General features: G+C 41.7%; 1 protein-coding gene across 1 annotated transcript in view; it reads left to right on the forward strand.

The window, feature by feature from the left end:
• The window catches only part of GABRB1 (gamma-aminobutyric acid type A receptor subunit beta1), a 232,291-nt gene that overhangs the window by 185,423 nt on the left and 22,006 nt on the right, over positions 1 to 24,862 (forward strand).

A 24,862-nucleotide genomic window follows, 5' to 3' on the forward strand; every position in this document is an offset into this window, starting at 1 on the left:
TCTGGCAAGAGCCCATGGTGTGGACAGCCTGTCATGCTGATTAATTGCTGCTCCACAAGCTTGGGTATTCAACCAAGTAGAGACAAGTGTCATTAAGGTACCTGTGAAAATATAGGAACCTGACTGAGTCCTGTTTAACACCTTTGTACAGGACTAAACAATGTGCTCAAAATCACTCCTACCCCACTTGGAAAAATAAGTCTACTCTGGGTCAGGAGCAAAACTGACCTGAAACAGGTGTTAGAAAAGTTAAGAATGGCTCTTTGGAGAAGATGAGACTAGAACTTGGATAGGCAGAGAGAAGAAGTGAGGAACTTTTAGACTAAAAGTGATTTTAGAGAAAACCACATCACCACATTGGGGTTGGGGGAGGTATACATAGGAGACTAGTCAGTTTGGGATCTGTTTGTGATTTTAAAATGCAGCAACAATGGATCAAATCTAAACACAATTCAGCTTGACCCTTTTTATGGAAATATTGCCAGTAGGAAGTTCATTAATTTAATATGACCGCACTGGTTTGATAGGATTTCGAGCCAATGAATTCAGTAAGTGGATTTGTTTTGATGACCTTTGCTAATTTGTTGAATGCCGTGAAAATCCCCTGCAGACTTTCTAACAGTTCCAAAGCTAGAAATAATGACCTCACTGAGGATTCTGTCAGCTGTTCTGATTCAGAGGATGGCTGAGAATGACTGATGGGCTCTGATTCCAAAATGGGGCTCAGAAATTCGCAGCCTAGTGTGTAGATATTGAACATGGTGTCTCTGCTCACTGGAGAGCACGTGTGGGGTCGGAGGACCATCTCTTACTGTCAGTAGAATTTGCAATTACGGTGATACTTAATCATAGACTAACTGTGCCAGGTATTGTGCTTCATATGCATTACGCATTTCACGGTATCCTCACAACGTCTCTAGGAAGTAAGAAGTGTTGGCTTCTAGGTGTGGTAACAAAAACTCAGACACTTTCAGTGACTTGCTCAAATTTACACACATAGTTAAAGCCAAAGACCTTGCACCCATGCCTTTGTGACTCAAAAGCTGGTGTTTTTAACCTCTACGTAACACAAATTCTCAGCTTTTTAAGAGCTGCAGCTTTAGATTATATTACTAAAGCATTTTGGTCGACAATTTAAAGCATAATAAAGAAAAGCAATTCCTCAGGGAAGAATCATGGAATGTAGGGCTAGCTGAGGACCTGCGGGATCATTAACCCAATCTTCTAACATGGGATATGAGATATCAAAGGGTGGTACCAAAGGTGAGCAGTCCAGAGTCCCGCACCTGTAATGGAGAAACTGGCATCGGGTTCACAATACCTTGCTCCTGAACACTGTCCCCGCTGTCTTCTCTGGGGCGGATCAACAATTAGTTGTGTAAAAGAAAAGAGCTGTGTTTGGGTGTAAAACGGTACCTAAACCAGGTTTACTATCTAGTTGGTCAGGTGTCACCATGGTATTATGGTTAGAGTACTAGAAGCTGGGTTTCTGCTTTTGTAATGAAAACATCCTGAGGACCCGGGGAATAACAAAAGGTGATTGTTTTTAGTTTGGAGAGAAATTCAAAGCCTATGCAGAGTTGTGTGTAACTAGGTTAAAATCAAACCTACTGAATCCGTTTCAGGTGACCACCTCTTTGCGGTCAGCAGTGAACATGAGCACAGGTGCTAATATTCCTCATTGGATTAAAACTTTTTTGAAATCTTCTTAAGGGTCGGTGGGATATCTCCAATCTGCTGCTGCCACTCACATTCTCATGAAAACACCTCAGTCTATAAGGTGTTTTTCAGTGTCCAGTGAAGCACTTATCTATACTATTAATATTTACATCTGATCTTACCAAAATATGTGACTTCCCCCTTCCTTAAACAATTGAATATTCTGTCTTGAAAACATAAATAGTTTCTAGAATTGGTATCAAGCAATCAGAAATGTTTGGCTAATCAGTTAATTATTTCGTTAATCCATTTGACAAGTTCTGGTAGCCGGGGTGGTGGCTGGCACCGTGCTAAGATGACAACAGTGAGCAAAAGTGCCCCTGTACTCCCTAACGGAGCTTCCAGGCAGAGAGAGAGATAGGCGTTTGTCAAAGACTAGCACCAGCAAAGGTAAACATTGCTGTGATACAGTGGTACGATATGCGACTAAAGGGTAAATTAGAGGGATTACACTTAAGGAGGTCAAGAGAGTTTTCTTGAGAATGTGTCATTGTTCAGAGTGTTATTTCTTTTTTTTAACAGCTGATGCAGGTATTCTGGTGATGCTACTCTGCTACTTAGTTACCCTGAACACATTATTTTTTAACTGTGTTAATGGCGTGTCATATTTTTTATTAAGTACTTATGTGTGAATAAGAAAATAGTTGCTTATTAGTAGCACATAAATCCAAAGTCAGGAATGATGGTGATGCCAAACAACCCAAGACTGTCCACATGGGTGGCTGAGATAGTGACACCTTTGCTTTCCAATGGTTCAATGTTTGCAAACTTTGTTTCATGCACAAAATTATTTAAAATATTATATAAAATTATCTTCAGTCTATGTGTACATGAAACATAAATGAATTTTGTGTTTAGACTTGGATCCGTTCCCTTAGATACCTCACCTGTATTGTATATGCAAGTATTACAAAATCTGAAAAAAAAAATCTATTCCCAAGCATTTCGGAGAAGGGATACTCAACCTATAGAGGACTGACCTTGCAGATCTTGTGGGAGTTTTGTCTGGATCTTAAGAATAGTGGGATATTGGAGGATTTTTTGACTGAGAGAAGGAGAGATAGTATGATCAGATTTGTTGTTTGAAAAAAAATCACTCTAGCTGTGGTATAGAATATGGATTCACATAGGTGAAGAAAGAAAGAAACCATTTTGAAGACTGTCAGAATGGACCAGGGAGAGAGGACGCTAGCTCAGACCAGGATGGGCATGGAAAGAAGCAGATGGGTGCAAGGGAGAGTCAGAAGGTAGAATAGACGGGAGTCGGTGAATAATACGATATGCATGAGCAAGGGAGAGGAATAACAAGTGATTGCTATGATTTCCTGGGCTTTTGCTTGTATTAATGAATGAGCAAACAAGAATGCCATTTACCAAAAAGGGAAATACTGGGAATGTTTTGGATTCTGAGTGGGAGGCAAGGAGGAGATCACAGTTTAATTTTGGGCATCTCGATGTGTGATGTAGGTCTGGAGCGCAGAGAGGGGTCTGCCTTGAGGATAGAAATTTGTGTGACATCTGCATGTTTCGATGATAGTTACAGCTGTAGGCATGAGCTTCACCAGGCAGATGATGCAGAGTAAGGAATGAACAGGGTGTTAGAGGCCTGGGGGACTTCAGTATTTAATGACTGGGCAGGATAAGAGTGGAAAGGAAACAAGGAAGAAACAACCAGAGAAATGGTCCTCTCTTCTCAAGCACACAGGTACTCTATCAGATTAATCTTCCTATGGACATTTTTCCCACAACTACGGATTTTCATGACCCCATTTGAGTTGGTTGCTCTCCAGGCCTGCGTGTACCACCATTGCCTTAAGATCTCTGTTCGTATCATTGTAGGAATTTTCGTCTTTCTTTTGTATTGGAGTCAAATTGTTTCCTGAATTCCACTGATTTTTTCTTAATTTTTGTCCGGTGAATCCTTCCACAGTAGCTCCCTGAGAGTAGCTTCAGCTAAGATAAACTTTTTAAGACCTTCCATGTCTGATAATGCCTTTATTCTCCCCAGACAGTTGATTGAGTTGAAGTCTATATGACTCCTATGTTAGAAACCAATTTCCCTCACAATCTAAAGTCAATATTCCAGCGTATTCCAGCTTCTGTATTGTCGTTAAAAAGATAAATGCTTTTTAAATTCTTGAATATTTATATGTGGGTAGTTTTCTTCATTTGCCAACATTTTAGGCTCTTGCAGGTTGGCTTCTTTTATATAGCAATATGCATCTAAGGTTTCTCCATGTGTTTTCATGGCTTGATGAATCATTTCATTTTATTGCTGAATAATGTTCCATTGTATGGATGTTCCACAATTTGTCCATTAAGCCATTGAAAGACATTTTGTTTGCTTCCATGTATTGGCATTATAAATAAAGCTGATATAAACATGCATGGGCAGGTTTTTGTGTGGACATAAGTTTTCAGCTCATTTAAGTAAATACCAAGGAGTCCAATTACTGAATTATGTGGTAATATTACATTTAGTTTTGTAAGAAACTGCTCAACTGTCTGCCAAAGTGGCTGTACCATTTTGCATTCCCACTAGTAAAAACTGAGAGTCACTGGTGCTCCATACCCTTGCTGGTATTTGCTGTTGTCAGTGTTTTAAATCTTAGCCATTCTAATAGGTGTGTAGTGCTATCTTCTTGCTGTTTTAATTTGCAATTCCCCAACGTTATATGATGTTGAACATCTTTTCATATACTTTTGCCACCTGTGTATCTTCTTTCATGAGATAATCTGTGAAGATCTTTGTGTCTTTTGGTTTTTGGTCTTTTTACAGACAGGGTCTCACTCTCTCTCCCAGGCTGGAGTGCAGTGGTGCAATCATAGCTCACTACAGCCTCGAACTTCTAGACTCAAGCAGCCTCCCCAGTAGCTGAGACTACAGATGCGTGCCACCACGCCCAGCTAATTTTTTTTATTTTTGGTAGAGATGGGGGTCTCAATATGTTGTCCACAGTGGTCTTGAACTCCTGGGCTCAAGCAATCCTCCCACTTTGGCCTCCCAAAGTGCTGGAATTACAGGTGTGAGCCACCATGCCTGGCCTGTGAAGATCTTTTGCCCATTTTTTAATCGGGTTATTTGTTTTCTTGATACTGAGTTTTAAGAGTTCTTTGTATATTTTGAATACCAGCCTTTTATCAGATATGTGTTTTTCACCACTCTATTTTTAAATTGTCTTAATAGTAATGCATTTACATAGTTCAAAATAAAAACAAAATTAAAAGGTAAATACTAAAAAATTGCCTACACTGCCACCCACTGCCATTCAAATTCATCCTTTTTCCTCACTATTTTTATGTTTCTTGTTTATCCTTTGAGGTTTTCCTTATGCAAATACAAATATTTATTTTTATTTTTTCCATTTCTTAACGAAAGTGGCATTCATATACATAATTCTGCACCTTTCTTTTTCACTTAACAGTGTATTTTAGGCATCCCTCTATATCACGTCATAGAGCTCCTCCCAGTTTTTTATACAGCTGGGTCCTGTTCCGTCGTATAGATGTACCAGTTAAATTCAGAAGCTCCCCGTTGCTGGACCCTTGTCCCCCTGACTCTCAAAGGTATTTGGTGCCCCAATTGCCGAGACCTTCTGAGTCTCCATGATGAAAACTGGGTTCTTCTCAGCTTTTCCCCAATCCCAACTTAGCTTCTGGTTTTCTTGAATGCGTTGAGACAGCTTCCACTTGTCCATTTGCTTTCTAGCTTCCAGAATTTTTGTTGTTGTTCAGCAATTACTAACATAGAGATGTCGTCTTGAAACTCGAGGAACACTTCCTTAAGTATCTAGATGTCTGTGAATAAGTTCACTCTCATATGTGTCCACGATGCCTTTCCACACTTTGATCATATCCTTTCAGAACGAAAGGTCTCAGTTTTCACAAATGGAAATAACGTTAGAAAGAATGAGAAGGTGGCGGATAGAACTGTTTAATTTTGCAGCGACTCAAACAGAGAAACACTGTGGTGTAAGCGCTTCCCAGGGTCACTCAGCAAGACCGTAAGTGGCTTTCCATGGCCTTGGCCTCCCTGTCTGACTGTAACTATTGCAGTGCCATTTCCGTCCCTGGATTTCAACTTGGTAGGCCTAATTACTGTTTTCCTGATTTATACAAATTGTTAGCACCATTAGTGCAGATACATCAAGGGCCCTGAGGGAGCAGTAATTCTCTTGCTGTACACTTGAATTGATCGAGGCATTTGGTTTATCAACTGTGTGAGTCACGAGATGGACTTCTCCCCAGGCTACAGAGCAGGGATTGGGTTTGGGCCCCACAGCTCTACCACTTTCTAGATGTTTCCTCGTCTGTAAAATAAAATGCACCTCGTAGGTTTGTTGTGAGGATTAAAAGCAAGTAAAGCAACTAGTACAGTGCCTGACACATAATAACCAGGTAATGAATGTGGCTATTATTAACCAGCGTGTGACAATGCTTGGCGCCTAGTAGGCATTTGATAAACAGTGGTTGAATGAACTAATTAAATGGCTGAATGAATACTTCCTCTTAACAAAGAAACTGAGTTTGACTAAGATCTGGCTCCCCACTGGTTTGTAAACTCCATGAATAAAGAGATCAGGTTTGTGTTTCTCCTCCTTGTACCCTTGATGTCAAGCGAGGTGCCTCGCACATAGCAGAAACTAACAAATACTCATTAAATAAATTTATCAGTGAAGGAATGAGCAAGTAGATATGCCTTGTTCACATTAATTTTCAGGATATAAGACATTTTTCAAGGTAACTATTCAGTGCATGTATTTGGGGATGTCAGTTTGCTATTATAGGAATATCCTCTGTTCCTCAAAATTTGGTCTCCACACAGACTCTTCCAAGGAGCAAATTTTAGGCAAAGATTTCTTTACTGAGTGTACCCAATCAAGCACTCACTCAATCTTATCTGCATTGCCCTCTCCAGCTGCGTTTGTGCTCGGGACTAAAGGAGAACCAGGGCACATGGAGTGTAGGATCCGGAAAGCATAGGTCAGATGTCCTCTCTGTTCTTTGTGTGATTAAGATGCTGGTCTGACTTGGCAGAGGAGAGTGGGTCATAGAGCTTAATAAAAATGGCTTGGATGATCTTGATCTAGCTTTCGGTTTTTTTAAACTTGTACTTTTATCTAGAAAGTTTCCATCATATAATGTTCATCACATGTCCATAGTGTCACTCAGGAAAAAAAGAAACCACTCAAAATATTTGATGTTTATTTGTTGTTGCTCTGTGAATAAAAATCTGATAAAAATCAGGTTTAAAACAGTAGGTCTTTCTGATGCCCCCGAAGTCTAAGAAATGATTACAGTAAGTCCTGCTTTTGCCCAGTCCCATATTACAGATATATGTTATGTCCAATTCTCACAAACATCCTTCAGGGTCAGTCACTTATTGCTATTTCTGTCTTACAAATGAGACCCAAAGTAAGAAACGTGCCCATGCTCACCAAGATGCTAAGCAGAAAGCCAGGATACAAACCCCATTCTTTCTAATTTCAGAGTTTATATTTTTCAGTACCTTTCTCTATTGTAACGAGATGTTTTCCTCAGCAGTCATAAGGCAATGTCTTCATAGGCAATGAAATAACATTAGATCCTTCATCCGACACCTGTCTCACACCAAAGCTCTTAAACCGACTTAGCATACGCAAAAGAGTTAGGAAGGCTATGAGTAAGAGTTTGGGAGACACAGGAAGCAGTGGTTGAAAATGAATAGGAGAGAAGATTGGGAAAGGATCGTAAAAAATGGAAGTAAAGAGAAGAGTTTCTGTAACCAGTGGTCAGCTGAGCCTAAATGTCCATTAGGTACATGATAAGCACTGGTCACTTTTTGGACACCCAGCATTCCTGCCGCTGAAGTATCTCCCATCTCGAAGGCAAATCCTGTCTTGGCTACCCAAACGGAGCACACCTGCTTTCCCAGCACTCCTGGCAGCTGAGCATGACAGAGACGCAGGTTCCAGCGATCACTCGCACTCACTGCAGACATCAGACAGGAGGTCAGTGAGGTAAAGAAGAGGGGAGCACGGAGAATCCACGAGGACAAGGGCAGCCCCACGGCAGCAGCTGCTGGGGCTGTGCCCGTCTCCAGCATCGGTGGTGTTCGCGGAGCAGGTGATGTCCAGGGCCCCCGCAGCGGGGTCTTCCCAGGACCAGCTCGACGCGGCCATTGGGGCAACAGCTCCAGGGCTCTGGGAGCTGCATCTTTTAATGAATCCCCTTCTACTTAAACCAGTCCTAGTCAGTTCCTACTGCCTACAACTAAGAATCCTAACCCAAAGAGCATATAAATAACAAAAATATGATAATAACTAGCATATCTTGAAAGCTAATGATGTGACAAGGCACAATGCTAAATGCTGTAAAAGCATTTTGGTCCTAAATCCTCCCCACAACCCAGTCATTTCTGTTTTACAAACGTGGAAACTAAGGTACTGAGAGATTAGGTGGCTTGCTCAAAGACATTGCTAGAAACTGGCAGAGGCAAGATGGCACCCAGCAGTGTGACTCCACGCCCATTCACTTAGCCACTAGACTAGAATGTATGACTTAGGAGTAGCTTGCACTCCTATCTTTTTGGGATGTAAATGTCTATAAGTAGTTATTTTAGTCATAGAGTTCTCCAGTGAAACAGAACCAGTATGTGTGTGTGTGTCTGTGTGTGTATATATATATCTGTCTCTGTCTATATATAGAGACAGACAGGCAGAGAAAGGAGACAGACAAAGAAAGAAATTCATCTTAAGAAATTAGTTCATGTAACTGTAGGGGCTAATAAGTCTGAAATCTTTAGAGTAGGCTGGGAGACCCGAGACCCAGGGAAGAACTGACGTTACAGCTCAAGTCCAAAGGCAGTCTGGATGCAGAATTCCCACTGCACGTGTCTGTGTCCTCTTCTTATAGGGACACCAGTCATATTGGAGTAGGGTCCACAATAAAGACCTTATTTTATCTGAATTACCTCTGCAAAGACCCCATCTTCAAATACAATGACATGCTGAGGTGAGGGGGGAGGGAGAGCCACAATTTATCTTGTAACAGTAACAACTTCAGTGAACCCTAATGTAACTGTAATGCAAAGTAAGTTGAAAGCACCCTAATGTGAGTGTAACCTCAGGGACTTTTCCGAGTTTGGATGGTATAGTTATAGTCTCTTTGGGGACCCTCTCAGTTTTTAAAACACTAGTCTTGCCCATCACCACCATCAAAATAGTAACGTAATATTATTGGAAGCTAAGGTCTCCTGTATTCTAATTGAAATCGCTCAGGGATAATGATACCCATCTACATGGAAATTTCAGGCTGTTTGCCACAAGCAATATGACAAAAACTAGTTGCACTACAATTTCCCAGTACCTAAACCCACTGGGAGAATAAAATGAAATAAACTGCATTATGGCACAAAAAGTTAAATGGCTTCTCAAAATAGTCTTCATGTGTAAGGACTGATGGCTTCTGGCTGTAATCTCTCAGCTTTTGCAAAGGTTTCACGTCTCGAGGGGGCCAAACAGCATTCTCAGATCTGAAGCACACCCCTTAGCAGTGAACATCATGATGGGAATGTTTATCATGTTTTCATCTGGAGATTTGTTATTCGGTTGTTGCAAGTGAAGGTGAGTGTTTAGAAAAGCCACCTTAACGCTTCTGTCATTTATTTAATAAGCAGTGAAACCACTTGCATTTGTAGAGAGCTTCAAAGTGCTTGCACATACATTAGTTCATTTAATCTAAATGGTCCCTGATTGGCCTAAAAGTTAAATCAGTTTCCCAACGTGCCTAACCATTTTAGAGAGTACTTTTTGAGCTGAGAAAACGTGACTCAAAGTGAGGAAATTGCTCTAAAAGCATACTGTAAAATCAAGGCACCATTCTTATACAAATTCATAAATAGTGAAGCGACTGAGTTAAACCCTTAAGAGAATTGTGAGGATTATACAAAGATTTTCGATTCCTTACTGTTTACTTTGTTTTTAACACTCCTTTCTGTAGGGCTAGCTCTCAAGTCCAATTTCACTGTGTTAAAAATTTCAGACAAAAATGTGCCATTATTCCCATTCTGCCTTTCTGTTAATAGCCAAACCTACATATTCCCTTTAAAGGAAAACTGAAAGTTATTTGTGGTCAAAAGACCCTAACATGAAAATACTTGCCACAACATGACGGGGCCTGAATATTAGTCCCTATACAAAGCAGATGGTGGTTTCTTTTTTAAGCAAACAGTGATCTGTGTTTCTGCCTGTGTACACTCTGCATCAGACTTGAAGTAAAAATGAATTTCTGTTTTGTTTTACTCTGGGATCGTGTTGCATTGACCAACGTGGGAGAGGGAAGATCACCTAATTTGTCCAAATATAATTACAAGATGTACAACAAAGGCATTGGCTGTTTCTACCCTCTGCTGGATAGCTTTAAAAAAATGAACAGACGCAGCGTAATCTTGAGAACCCGTTTGTTATTCTGCTGGTGGAGTCTGTAGCTACGGAGACATCTGTGATGTGGGATAAGGAAGATTGGTTTTTTTTTAAAAATACAAAGCATTCGTAGAGTAGAAAGATCATTTTTAGGATTTAAAAACTAAGAACTAACCTTATTCTTTGCCCATATGTTTTTTGAAACTATTGATTGCAGGAGTGCTACCACTCGGTTAATTTTTTTCATTTATTTGGTGTTAGAAAATAAAAATGGAATACAGCCTCGTATATATGTAAGGAAAAAAGCTAATTCCATATAACAAGGACGGATGACACTGCCTGTGTTGATAATATAATGTGCCTCTAATCCTGGGTTCTAATTATAGAGTGCAGTGACGTACCTGTCGGGGTAGAAGTGGAGATAAAACCTGTTTCAAAGATACTTTCTGCTATGGATTTGATGATACAGTTCTATGGAGCAAATCATAATGTCTTTGCAGCTCGCCCTACAAATAGCATCTCTCCTATTTTAATATACAATATCTACCGTTACTGTATTTTTTTTAGAATCTGAATTTGAAACCTCAAAACTACTCTTCAATTACTATATGTGTTATTACATGCAAAGTAAAATGGGGCATTGAGTCAGGAATATCTATATAATGAAGACCCTAAAGTCACTTTCCTATGAAGTGCCCTGGCAATTCAAGCTGTGATCAGTTAGGAAATAATAATGCCAATTTTTATTGAGTACTTGATAGGCATCAGACACTATTCTAAATGCTTTGTGCATATTAATTGATTTACTTCTTACAACAATACTTCAAGAAACAGAAAGGGGTTTATTATAGAATAATCTATGTTCTGGTCCCCTGGTTACCAATATAGAATAGAAATAGAATGGATTATGGGGTTTTGTCCATTTTAAAGTAAAGCTTGGTATGAACTGACTGGAGGATAATTTTCTATGTAGGGTAATAAGTCCATCTTGAGAAAAACTGCTCATTTCCTAATGAGTCCAAGTTAGGCTCCATCAGACCACCTGGCAGTCATGGTATGTAGAGTACCAGAGGTGATTAATACCGCTGTGGGATATAAAGAAGAAATAAACAGAACATCAAAAAAGAGAAACGGTGTTCACCTTGACAGGGGCAGGGACATGAGGATTAACCATGACTAGCTTCCCAGAACACCGCCATCGGGACAGAAGAACATTCTTGTCTGAGCTTGGGATCTCGGTAGTAGTCCTGAGATCAAGGGAAGAAAGATACTGCTATACTTCTCACCCAGTGGCACATTTACCTGATCACTGGAGATAGAAATGGTCTAAAATCACACAGTACAAGCTGCATGCTTCAGAAAAGCAACTTAAGAGCAGCCTTATGTTTAGGACTTCAACCAACAGAGATGTAGAAGAGGCCAGCATGGCCAGGGACCCTTGCAGATTTCTGGAGTGAGGACTTGGGGGAGGTTCTCTTTCAGTGAACTCAGAAGCGCTTCAGAGAATAATAGAAAAGCAAGAGGAAGAGGTCTCCCAACTGTCCAGTTTCCTTTATGGGTTTTCTTCATGTTGCTAGGCTTCATGCCTTTTTGTAATCACAAAAGCAAATGACAAAATAAAGGAAAGAGAAAGAAGAAGTAGAAAAGTCGAAGCACAAGAAGGAGATGGAGAAGAGGAGGAGGAGGAACAAGAATGTTTTAGTAAAACAATAAAGACGGAGAAGAAAATTGAGGCACATCAAATCACAAAATTAAGACAAGAAGAAAAGGAAAGGATAAGAAAATAAAGCAAAATTTTAGGCCGAAAATATAAAGTTCAATAAGATAAAAACCTAAAGAATAGAAGGAAAGAAAAGAAAGACTAAAAACCAGTGAGATTTAAAAAAATCAAAACATGAAAGAAGGGTACAAGATTAAAGATAAAACCAGTATAAACAAAAAACATGAAAGGGCTAAAACCAGTGAGATAAAAAACCAGAAACATGAAAGTTAGAAGGATGAAAGATAAAAGCTGAAACAAGAAAACCCAAGTTAAAAGCAATCCTTAGAAGTTGACCATAAAATTCTTTTAAATACTTTTTAAAATTTCCTTTCTCCTGAAAGTGGAATAGAAAAAAAAAAAAAAAAGAATTTGAGATAGAAAGGACAGACAAGGAAAAAAACAAGAACTCTAAAGAATAAAGAAGAACAAACTAAAATAGGAATAGGGAAAAAAATTAAATAATCAACATACACCATGGCAACAAGAAATTCTAAAATAATATCGGGATGCTGATTTATACCACAGAATATGTTCTCCATGTAACAAGGAAACAAAAGAAATAGACCAAAGAAAGGGAACTGCATCCTGAAAACATATTCTCAGTTCCTGTTCATCCATCCACTTCTCCAGGCCCTATGTGGAGGTCCCTCTAACCCACAGTAAGAAAAAAGAAAATACTATTTCTCTCTGATCCTCGGCTTAGCTTGCAGGACTGCTTACAACAAGAGACACAGACAAAAGCCTAGGCAGCTTAGGTACCGTGAGCCTGAGGCAAAACTGCAAGAGATGCAGTCTGTTTTGCTTTTTTATTTGTTTGTCCTTTCCATAGCCTCCTACTCTTTTAATCTAAAACCCATTCATTCATTAGTTAATTACCACTCAGTTTGAATTAGTTTAATTCTGCCATTTCCAGAATAATTTTCATTTTAAAAGGAGGCCCATTGGAGAGAGACTTGGGGTAGAAATTGTTTCTTTCTGTTCAGCAATTAGCAAGACCAGGAAGATTCCTGTTAGATGGCTTCCTTTGCCTCCCCCCCACCCCAATCCCTCTTTACCCCTTTCCACCCTGCTGTGTCCTGGAAGGCTGACTCATAGGGACTGTGTTCACCGCTCGTGTACCCTTCGCCTTCTGGTCGATTAATGAGAGGCATGAGCAGGAGATCACAGAAGGAGAGGAAAGTGAGATCAAGGTATTTATTCCTGTGGCTTCTTCATCACCATTGATTGACTCCAGCCCATACCTGAGGGCCTTCTCCTGCAGGTACTTCCCCTGGATTCTGAGCACAGGTAACCCACTCTCTCCCCTTGACCCTTCAGGCCTGGGGATGGTTGGTAATTGGTATCCTAGCGGCTGCTTGCCCCCCTGAATGCTTAGCTGTCTGGTCCCTCCCTTGTTGGTTTTTCTCGACCCTATCCTCAAGGTTGTAAAAAGCCCTTTGATTAACTCCTCAGTTTACTCACATCGAGTGTGCCATCTGTTTCCTGCTGGGACCCTGACTGACACGGTAGGTACAAGTGTGTCATAAGCAAATTCATAAAGACCAACAGGCAAAGGCACGTGTTTGTGTAACACGCGTGTTAGTGCACACTGTTAAACAGTGTCCTTGTCAAAGGCTTCCATTCGCTAAAAGAAAACAGATCATAATGTATCTGTTGACAGATATGCTTACATTTGTGTGTCAGATCCAGATATTTCACCTTGGCCCTGCAGCTACCAATACACAAAGAAACCTGTTTTCCTAACAAGTTTGTTAGTTCTCTTGAGCGTTTTCTACCCTAACATTAGGTTCTCATTTTGACACAGTCCCAGGGTCATAAAACCATTGTGTTGTCTGGGATGTGTCCGACTTCCTCTTCCACCAGGATTTACCTGGGTGCTGAGCCATTTTCCCCAGACCCAGGTCTCCCCGGTGTGCGTGCAGCTGAGTCTCCGTAAGATCAGCTCTGCCAGAAAACACGTTGTCTCCCATCCAGGCAGCAGAGCGTCTCCTAATGGCCCTCAAGTCACAACAGGCACAAATTAATGCAAACAAAATTCATCACTAGCATCTCTTCCTCCAGTTTCGCCCTCCACCTACCTATTCTAAGCTCTGCAGCCAGATTAATTTCTCTATAAAGACATCCTCATTATACTTCCCACTGATTTTTAAAAGCCTCAATTGCCTCTTACTGTCCATAGGATAAATTCAACCGTTTAAGATCCGCAATCTAGCTCCACACTGAGTCTCCATCTTTATCCACCCCTGCAGAGAGGCCCAGTGTTAGGGGAATAGCATGAGATGGGAAAGGAGAAAAAAATCTCCACGTTATCCCCACTTTCCGAGCACATTCTCTCCTTGCATCCTTCAGTAACAACAACATCAATAGCAGAGGTGGACTCCTCCGTGAGACAGCAATCCTAATGATTCTATGATTTTGGTTCTATTGTGATGAAAAGTTGCAAGGTTTTCACTGTCATGGAACTATTAGAACTGTGACTTGGGCTTCACGGTTTACCTGATTTCATAGGCTGTCAAGTTTCAATTTCTGTTACTTTTTAGCCTATTAAAATGTCTTCTGAGATTTTGTGACATTAAGTTGTGTCACTGTAAGCGTGTTTTAACCTGGGGTACCAAGGTTGTGTGACGTCTCCCAATCCCAGTGCCACACAAGGTGGACATACCTACCGACCATATGCCATCTGGCTTCCTTCCTTCCAAGCCTGAAGTGTCTCTTCTCTTCCTCTCTGCTCATCTGAATGCTGCTGGCACTCGTCACTTGCTGAGTAACTGGTAGGCATTACCAACATTATCACCCACCACTCGCAGCTCATTTCTAGATGACCTTCTCTGGAGATCTGATGCAGCCAGTGAGTTTATTGCATGCAAATTTATGGCATGTGTTTCTATAGCTCAGGTGTCCCTCACTGGAGTGTGAGCACCTTTAGGAAGCTACCGTGTCTAATCCCACTTTGTACCCCACATCAGCACCTCAACCCAAGTGTTGAGAGAAAATAGAAACTCAACAAATAATTTATAGCTAAGTCAAAGCTCACTCTCTCTACCGAAGGAGTCGGTCCTGTCAATCTGACAGACGAGTGACAACTTCATTATACTTCTCTTACCTGCTTATGGAGATCTTCAGCTATCCCCAGAAAGTATTGATAATTGATCTTCCACTTGAAACGAGTCAGCAGATACAGGAAAAGCCTAATCAAGTACATGTTATGCTTTCCCTAGAACCCTTTTGTCATCCCAGGGAGCAGCTCTTCTAGTTTCCTTCCTGTCTTTAGTCTTTATCTCCCTACTCTTCATCTCATCGAGGAGCCCTGTGTATTAGGTAGGGCACAGACTAGGTTGCTAGAACAAGTAAACCCCACAAATCACTAACAAAAATGAGGCGCTTGCTTTTGCTTGTACGAGTGAGTAGGTCATCCAGGGTAAATAAGTGGCTCTGCTTCAAAAGGATGTGCAAAGACTTGTGTTCCTTCCATCCTTTGTCTGTGCCATGCTCTAACCAGTTGCCCTGTCCATGCAGTCGATTCGGCTGATTGTATCTGCATTCTAGCTCACGTGAAGCAGGAGAAAAGCAAAGGGAGGGCAACCAATTTTGTCTAGCAGTCTCTGTCACACCGGTAAGGTTCTTTTCATAACTAGAACCCTAAAGGTGAATCTGGTTGTCACCCATGGTTATGGATGGGCAGCAGGGAGGCAGGCTGTGCTCTGGGAGTATCACACCCCTGCTACCATGCAGAGACCTGAAGTCCTTGTTTAAAGATACCCCAAAACATATCCCATAATTGGAACCTCCATCCTAGCTTGTGTGTATATGCAGCCTAAATATAAGATGATATAGAAATATCCTATAATTGAAGGGTGTCAAGAACTACCATGCTCACTTCCTCCAGTCCCCTGGCCACGTACTTAATTCATATTATCTACCCGCCGGAATCCATGGGCGCAGATCTACCACTTTAAGCCAGTGCTTTTTCAACTGGGACAATTTTTCACGCCAGGTGACAGTTGGCAATGTCTGGGGATATTTGTGATTGTCACAGCAGGAGAAGGGAGGTGCTACTGGCATCTAGTGTGTAAAGACCAGGGATACTGCTCAGCATCGTACCATACACAGAAGAGCCCCCCCAAGACAAAGAATTGTCCGCACAAAAGTAATGGTGACAAGGCTAAGAAATCTTGCTCTAGGATAATTCTGATTCCTCCCAGAAATCTTACAGGGAGCCAGGCCCAGGCTCCCAGCACCGTGGGTTCTTATAGTTGGTGATGTGTTTTATCACCTAAACTTTAACCTAATTTTCTCCCCACATATTGCTTCTCATCCTTAGTCTAGGTTTTTATAAAAGTGTATGACCACTAACATTATTTAAGTTGTCCTTTTTTAGTAAAATATTTTTTTTCTTTTAAGGAATATTAAAATTTGTCCTTCATACTAATAAACAATGAATATAGGCCCTTAGCTTAGCGGGCAGGGGTTAGGACTGGGGACCGGGTTTTTGATCCTATTCTAACACTAATTAGTTGTGTGATCTCAAGTAAATCATAGTCCTGGCTTCGGTTTTCCTTTTCAATAAAACGAAGAGGTGGATTCATTTAGTCACTAAATTATTCTTGTGTTGTCTAGTCTCCAGTTGCAATAATTACCTCTCTTACACACATACACACACACACCCTCATTTCCACAAAATAGGTATCCTCACTTGAGTTTACATTCCCTAGAATTAAACCAGTAGCAATTTGCGACAGCAGTCATTAAGCCACCAGGCAAATCTATCCATATCCTCATCTAATCCTTTTTTTTTTTTATAATTTCCAACTTGCCAGTCCTCCACTTAATTGTGTGAACTCAGCCAAGTCTTTTAATCTCTCTGTGCCTTAGGTTTCACCTGGCAAACTGAGGAAGTTAATTTCCAAATTCCCTTGCAATTTGGACACACTTTGCCTACTCAGAACCCAGCCCAACCTTGCAGCCTCCTAAGCCCACGATGAGTGGTACCATGAAAATAGAGTAACACTCATGAGTGAAGATGTCACCATGCGTAAAATGGCAATAGAAGAAATGCTTATTTTTCATAATTTCAAGAACAGTGATTGATCGTGAACATGCAAAACAAGAAAGGTTGCTATTTTGTGATTTTTATCTCTGCAGTCTTTGTTTTCCTCTTTTACTGTATTCTATAGCCAGAACTCAAAGAAACAGAGAGTGATAAATCAAATTTAAATACAGACATACCACAGAGATGCTTGGATGCCTGTCTTCAATTTCCTAAGTAACTCTTGCAAACCTGATTTCATATATTATACATAATTCCTTTTGGTTTTTTCTTTTTGAGAAAGGTTTGAGACTGAGTCACACTCTTATTGCCCGGGCTTGAGTGCAGTAGTGTCACCATAGCTCACGGTAACCTCAAGCTCCTGGGCTCAAATGATCCTCCCGCCTCAGCCTCCCAAGTAGCTGGGCCTAGAGGCATACACCACCACGCCCAGCTGATTTTTCTATTTTTTGTAGAGATGAGGTCTCCCTATTTTGCTCAGACTGGTATTGAACTGCTGAGCACAAGCAATCCTCCTGCCTTGGCCTCCCAGGGAGCTGAGATTACAGGTGTGAGCCACCATGCCCAGCCCATATATTGTAAAAGAGAGAGAGAGAGAGACATACATTCACAAATAATTTTCTTTTCATTCTCAAGATTTGCAAAAACTGGCTGTTTAGAATTTGGTAAAAAAAAAAAAAAAAAGTCTTTTTGCAGCCCAATAACTCACCTTTAGTTTAAGGATGAGTCATAGGAGGCTTTAGCCTACACTCAGAATAATGATGAGATAAGTTTAAATTGTACCAGGTGGCATGCAGTATACCCTGTGCCCATGTGGACAGTCATCTGGAATAGTAGATGGAGAATATTGCTCGGCCGTTTGTCTTTTCCGGGTCTGCTTTCCAGCAGAAGCGAGTCCTTGCCTTTAAATGCTTGGGTCACCACCAGGCTGCCAACAAGCGAATCACCAGTGAGTGGGAATGGGGTCTCCCGCATTCACCTAAGGTGTAGACACAACTTTCTGGCACATTCTACTCTCTGTGAAGCAATTGCGGCCGTCGCCTTAATAATAAACTTAGATGAGTGGTTTGCTAAACAGTCAGAACTCATCAGATACAAACAGTAAGTTTTGTTTTTTCTCCAATCCTGGCCTCCAATGTGCTGTTGAATCTCTTCTTCCTATCACTGAGAACCTCTCAAATAACTTTCTTGCCATTTTGAGTGATTTGCGAAAATCTCAGGCCAGTTTAAAATTCTGATGTCCTCCCGCCGGCTACTCCTGCCCACCTTGTAGCTCGAGGAATTGCAGTAGGAAGGAGGAGGGCAAGGTCTGCTCTGTCACCCTGCCTTTCTCTCTGGACTAGACATGGCGGGGAGGAATGCACAGAAAGGAAGAAAACAGTCTTTGTTTAGGGCCCGAGCGTTTGCTGTCTTGTGCTGGAGTTGTTGCTCCTCCAGCTAAGGCAGTCTAGCCGGAGATGCCCTCCGCGTGGCAGGCGTCCAGCGCTGCCTCTCTCTGGCTGCAAGAATGAGTTCTCGGGAGGGGTGGGGCTTCCTCACGACAAACAGTGAGCAGCACCAGCACCAGCACCGTCCTCACCACCACCCCGTACCCACACACAGCTTCCCTGGGTCCACATGCCCCTCGGGCAGGCCCCTTACAGGGTCACTTCAGCTATGGAAGCCTAATCTTGCCAAATCGAGGAGGGCAGACCCCTACCCCGCTGCCCTCTTTATCTGTCTCTTGTGACAGCAACCTCACACCCTGTCCCCGCAGGCACAGACACATGGGCAAGTCTTGCATAAGGAAACCCTCCCTGTGCCAACGAGGTGCTAAGTGGCCCCTTCTGGCAGCTGTTCCCAGTCTTGCAGTGGTTTGTCCTTCTCTCTCCTTGAGGAGGTGAAAGGAAAACCACAACATTCTCCTTGGCGACAACTCACACCCCAACTGTTTTCTCAACCTGCCTTTCTCTCTTTTGTGCCCTCTCTTTCCATAACCATTTTCCTTCTTCCTTCCACTCTCTGTATTTGAATGGGGGTGGGAAGGGTGTTGAAGTGACAGCATCCGCTGCCCTCAGCACACCCGAGGGGGACATGTCATCTCACCTGCTTGTCGTTCTCTTCAAAATAGGAGGAACTTAGTACTGCTTTTGCCCAGTTTTGATCTCCTTACCAATTTGGGGACAAAGGGAAGGTCTCACCTGCATGAGTTTTGTTCTCACATCCCCAAGTCACGTGGCAGTCACAGCCCCAGTGACCCGGAAGAGCAGTACATCTGTCTACGTGTAAAGATGCCACCTTCATATGTGAGAGCCAGACCTGGGTTCAAGATCCAGCTCTGCTTCTTAACATGCTGTGTGTTCTTAAAGAAAACTGCTTCACGAAGGCTCAATTCCTCCATCTGTAGAATAGGAACAACATCAGCCTTGTGGGGTCTTGAGCTTTGACTTGTAAAATCACTCAGTAACACACATTGTGTAATGTCATCATCAGCTTTGTGGCAGCCATGTGCAAGACACCGGGTCGGTGAGGCCTGGGCTCTGACATCAGGAAGTGCACTGTCTGATGTAGAGACAGACACGTACAGACGTAATTACAGTAAAATGCGGCAAGTGCAAGGAAAGATACATACGGAGTGCTCGTGAGGTCAGGTGGAACCAGAGGAGCTGTGAGGCGGGCTGTCCAGGAAGATCTCTGTTTTAATCGCCTCTTGTGCATCTACTGGTGAGAGAGTTGTTCCTGCCCTGGGGTCATGGGGATGGCTGTACAGGGGACAAGGGACAGTGGACAGAAGAGACCAACGGCCGCTTGATATACTCACAGCCCAGGGGAGGGGGTGAGGAAGGACGCTGTGTACCACGCGAGGCCACAGAAGGGACGCACCCAGGAGAAGCGTGAACAGTCAGAGGCTCTGGGAGGCACCTTTGTAGTACCAAGAGGGTGGGGTACCTCCTGGTTCCCACAGGTGACTTGTTTCAATAATCCTGCAGGCTGGCAGGAAACTGGGACCTGCTACTCAGGGAAAAGGGGGCACTGTGCCTGGTCCCCCGATAAGGAGAGTTATGCGTCTAGGGAACCGTCTCCACAGGACCAGAGTGGTGATGGGCACTTGCAGTCAGTCTGCTCAAACCACCATCACCCCCGGTTTCACCAGATGTCGGGGCAACACATAATATCGATCCTTAATTTTAGGCCTAAAATCACAGCCTCCTGCAGCAAACACCCTCTGAATTCAGTCTAAATAAGAGGGACTGTTGCAGGGTTGGGGACACGGTGTTCTGGTTGAAGTAAACAGCACGGCTGAAGGCGTGTTTCTTCCATGCACCATGTGTGCGAGATCTGAACACATTTAACATCACTGAAAGGTAAATCGTGAAGGAGGAAGTGGTAGGGAAAAAAGTTGGAGGGGTAGACAGAGGGTAATTCTAAAAGAATGGGTCTTTTATGCCAGGGAAAGAGCTTAGACACTATTCTAGATATGCTCATGCTAAAATGTATTCCTCTAAAAATGGTTAGGGGTCCAAAAATGTGTGGAAAGGACTATTTAAAGCAAGTTATACTGAATTTTTTACCACACGATTTAGTAATATTTTCCTGGTGAGCATTTTTAAACCTGTGAGATGGTGTACATTTTTGTACAATCTTCTTGAACCTGGGGACACTAGCCTTTTAGGGATTTTTTTTTTTCCCAGAACATCAAGGAACTATTCCAGAGAACAAAGTTTAAAAATTACTGTTATAGGTAATGAGGGATCATTAAAAAATTTCAAGCTGGGAGTGACATCGTCCTATTTGTAGTTTGAATTAAACACTCTAATAGATGTGTAGAAGATGGATTTGAAAGGATGAACATTTGAATAGTTAGTGAATTCAGTTAGGAGGTTGTGGAAGGAGAGCAATGAATAGAAAAAAGATAATGGAAATAGGAAAAGGGAAATTTGAAAGACGCTTTTATGCATTAGGTGAGGTCAGTGTATCAGTGGGAAAGCTAGGTCGTGCTGCAGTCACAAACACAGGCCAAAATTCCAGTGACTTCCACAACAAAGGTGTCTCTCCTGTTTACACGAGATGTCAAGCCTGAGCTTGACAGGGGAGGGTTCTGCGCCACAGAATCACGTAGTGACCCAGTTGATGGAGATTCTGCCATCTCACAGCAGCACCATCTGGCGAAGAGAGTTGCTTGAGTCATTACAGCAAGAGGAAAGGGTGTGGAGATTCAGACCCTGGCTTTGGTCTGCAGTGACACCTGCCACTTTTGGTTACTGCCGACCAGAATGAGTCACATAACCCTGCCTCATTGCAAGGGGTCTGGTGTGATCTTGCACGTGTCCTGGAAGGGGAGGAAAACCAAGTATCGGTAACACCTTTCACAGTGAGAAAGAAGAAAGAATCAGGATGTCTCCCACGAGTGGCTAGGTGGAGGATAGTTCCATGAACCCGGAGTAGGCAGGTACCAGAAGGGAGACAGAATGTTTGGAGGAGGAGATGACGACTTCCATTTTGAACATTTGGAGTTTATATGCACCAAAGGAATTTCCATTTGGAGATACCCGGTAGATTGTTGAAAATTTTAAGTCTGCATCCCAAAGGAGAATTCTGCCCCAGAGATAAGACTTAGGGAATCATCATCAGTACTTAAAACCAGGAGTGGAAGTCCTATCCAAGAAGAGTAAGATATTCACTGAGGAACATCACAGTTTTTGATTTGTGAGAAAACCCCAGGAAAAGGACGGGAAACTGTCAGAGACAGACAAGGAGAGAACTCAGAAATGTTATTTCAAAAGAGTGAAAGGAGGTGAGAGTTTCTGAGAGAAGGTGATCAGCAACTACAAACACAACTAAAAGAGCCAGAGAGTTAAAGTCTAAAAAAGCGAGTCCAGCTGGTTTAACAGCTAAGAATCCAGTGATGATCTCAACAGGACGAGGTTCTTGAGAGGAAGAGAGATGTGGGCCAGGCGGACATGATTTGGGCAGTGAGAGGAAACGGAAGGCAATGGAAGAGGCAAAGAGAGATAAGTTTTCTTCCCAGTCTTCTTTCTCAGCCCCTATAATTCTTTTATTTATTCAACCAATATTTAATAAGCATTTAGTAGAGTCTCAACAAGACAGATGAGCCTTCTGCTCTGAAGATTTTGCTCTAGTCAATGAATGTGGCCTCAGTGCTCCTGTAACACTTCGTATGCCTCTCTGTTTCAGCACTTTTCACATCATATTGTATGTATCTATTTTTTCATCTCCCTCTTAACAATGAACTCTCCCTGGATGAAGACAGGGTAAAGATTTTATCGATCTGTTTATACCCAAAGCTCATTACAGTTCCCAGACATAGTAGACGTCCAATAAATGTGCTTGGGTTTTTAATTAAATTATTTAATCCTCACAACTCTGTGCAGTAGTTATGATTAGTCTCGTTTCACCGAGGAGGCTGAGACTGGGGTTATAAACGGCAAGTGGCAGAGCCGAGACCAGAATTCAGTCCTCGGATCCAGCAGCTGTTTCTCTCCATCACACCAGCACTGCTTCGACAGCTTTTCCTCCGGGGGGCTGGATTCAAAATGACTTATGTCTTGCTTTTCCATTCCTCGTGATATGCAAGATTACAAGTTAGCAGTACAATCTGAGATGCAGATAGGTCAACAGGTCAAAATTAGTCTGCCTGAACCCATTCATGAACCCATGAATTTTTGACTTACAATGTTTTCAGCCCCTAATCTTGACTGAGCTGAGCCTACAACCTAACATACTATACTGTACTGTACTGTACTCTACTACAGCTGAACATACTGTAATATACTGTACTATGCTATACTATAGCTGAACATACTGTAATATACTATACTGTACTCTACTACAGCTGAACATACTGTAATATACTGTACTATGCTATACTATAGCTGAACATACTACACTGCAGATGGTCCCTGATTTATGATGGTTTGACTTAACAATTTTTCAACTTGACAATGGTGTGAAAGGGATGTGCATTCAGTAGAAACTATATTTCAAGTACCGATACCACCATTTTGTTTTTCACTTTCAGGACAGTATTCAGTAAATTACATGGGATATTCAGCACCTTATTATAAAATAGGTTTTGTGTCAGATGATTTTGTTCAGCTATAGGCTAATATAAGTGTTCTGAGCACACCTAAGGTAGGCTAGTGTAAACTATGATGTTTGGTAGGTCAGTGAACTTTTTACTTACAATATTTTTAACTTGTGATGGGTTTGGGGGGCTATAACCATATCATAAATTGAGCAGCAACTGTATACTGTACTATAGCTGAACATACTGTACTATAGTAAGTTTAAACATAGGAAATCTCTATTTTAGGTCCAGAAAAGGTCAAATATTAGCACTTTCATATGGTTTAATCTAATGGAGTATAGGATAATTTTTTCCATAGTGTGAAACTAAAAGTATGAATTAGTAGAATGAACTAATTAGTATGAAACTAGGCAGTGGCGTGAAGAAGAAAGATTTTGGAAATAGGCTGATATTGTTCTAAAAGGCTTGTGACCATGTTACTTAAACTTTCTAAGTCTCAGTTTCCTAACAGTTAGAATGGAGATAATAAGTTCTTCCCAAATGGCTATTGCAAGGATTGGATGAAATAGTCTTGTCGGTAAAATGCCTAGCTCTATATCTGACCATAAAAGACACAAAATCAATGGCAACTATAATTATGATCACAAGGGAACATGGATGCTTTCCATACAGGGTGTTTATTTAATCTGGGGTTTATTCTGTAGCAGAATTATAATTTGCTGTACGTAAGAATATGTACAGCAAATTTCTCTGGAATTTCTTGCAGTAATGCATATTACTTGCCTGAGAATTAAATGGCACACTGTTCTGAGTGTATAACCAGATGGTAACAAACAGTTGCCTGCCAGGTGATAGCTTTCAGTAAAGGGTAATTGTTAATGCGGAGGAAGTAGCCAAGCAGTGGAGTTTCAAGGATAAATATTTATATGGAATTTCTCAAAGAATTCCCAGGAGCACTGACTGCTCTAAGCTCTAAAAAAGTAACTAAGCCAAAATCTTCCCTCTAAAATGAAAATTAGTAACTAGAAGTGGCTAGTCCAAAAGCAATCTAGATATGAAACAAGCCATATCTTCATGTTCAGGGTCTTTTAGACAACAATATGTGTATTAAACCAAATTATCTCAAAAAATATGAAAATATGACATAAAATGTCTATGACAAAGGATTCTTCTAGTGTAATTTTATTTAAAAATCCATGTTTTAGTAACATGAACTTCTGGAAATTGATCAGCCATCTATGTAATTGTAAAGACCAAATGGAGATTCTCTGGGGAGCAAAAGTGCTTCCGTACACTTCTAAAGCCCCCGTTGTGCCACTGCGTGGGATACAGCTGTACGTCTTCCTGACAGTATTCTGATATGGTCTTTGCTTATGCAGACACACTGCTATTTGGTGGAGATTGGGAAGAACACACTGGACTTCATAATCTTTGTACTTTTTTCCCACAGATACAGATAAAATGGGTAAGAATTTTAAAGTCCACAAACTAAGATGTATAAAAATGAATTCTTTTCTATAATTTTTAATTTTAGACTCTATGGTTCAATCTAGTAACTTCAATATACTCTCTCAAATTCAGCAATTTCTCAGACACTTGAGGTATAAACACACAACAACAGGATTGTTTATCTTTCTTCCTGCTCTTTCCCCTGGCATTGATGGTGGGCTCAGAGAACCCCGTGGTGAGCGGGTCACTACGCCCTTGTCCATCTGCTCTGTCTCCCCTTTGTGCCACACCTCCCCTGCGGTTGATTCTAAGCCCTAGAGGTGCTCACAGAAATATCACTTCAGGGGGCTAGGGAGAGGGTGTCCACCTCTCATGCTGAGTTTTTGGTGTCCCAGCCTCTGACTTCAAATGTGGCTTCTCCTGTCTGGGGCCCAGCACGGGCAAGATCAGGTTCT

Source organism: Lemur catta, chromosome 19 (assembly GCF_020740605.2).
Source record: "Lemur catta isolate mLemCat1 chromosome 19, mLemCat1.pri, whole genome shotgun sequence".
In the NCBI taxonomy this organism is placed as follows: Eukaryota; Metazoa; Chordata; class Mammalia; order Primates; family Lemuridae; genus Lemur; species Lemur catta.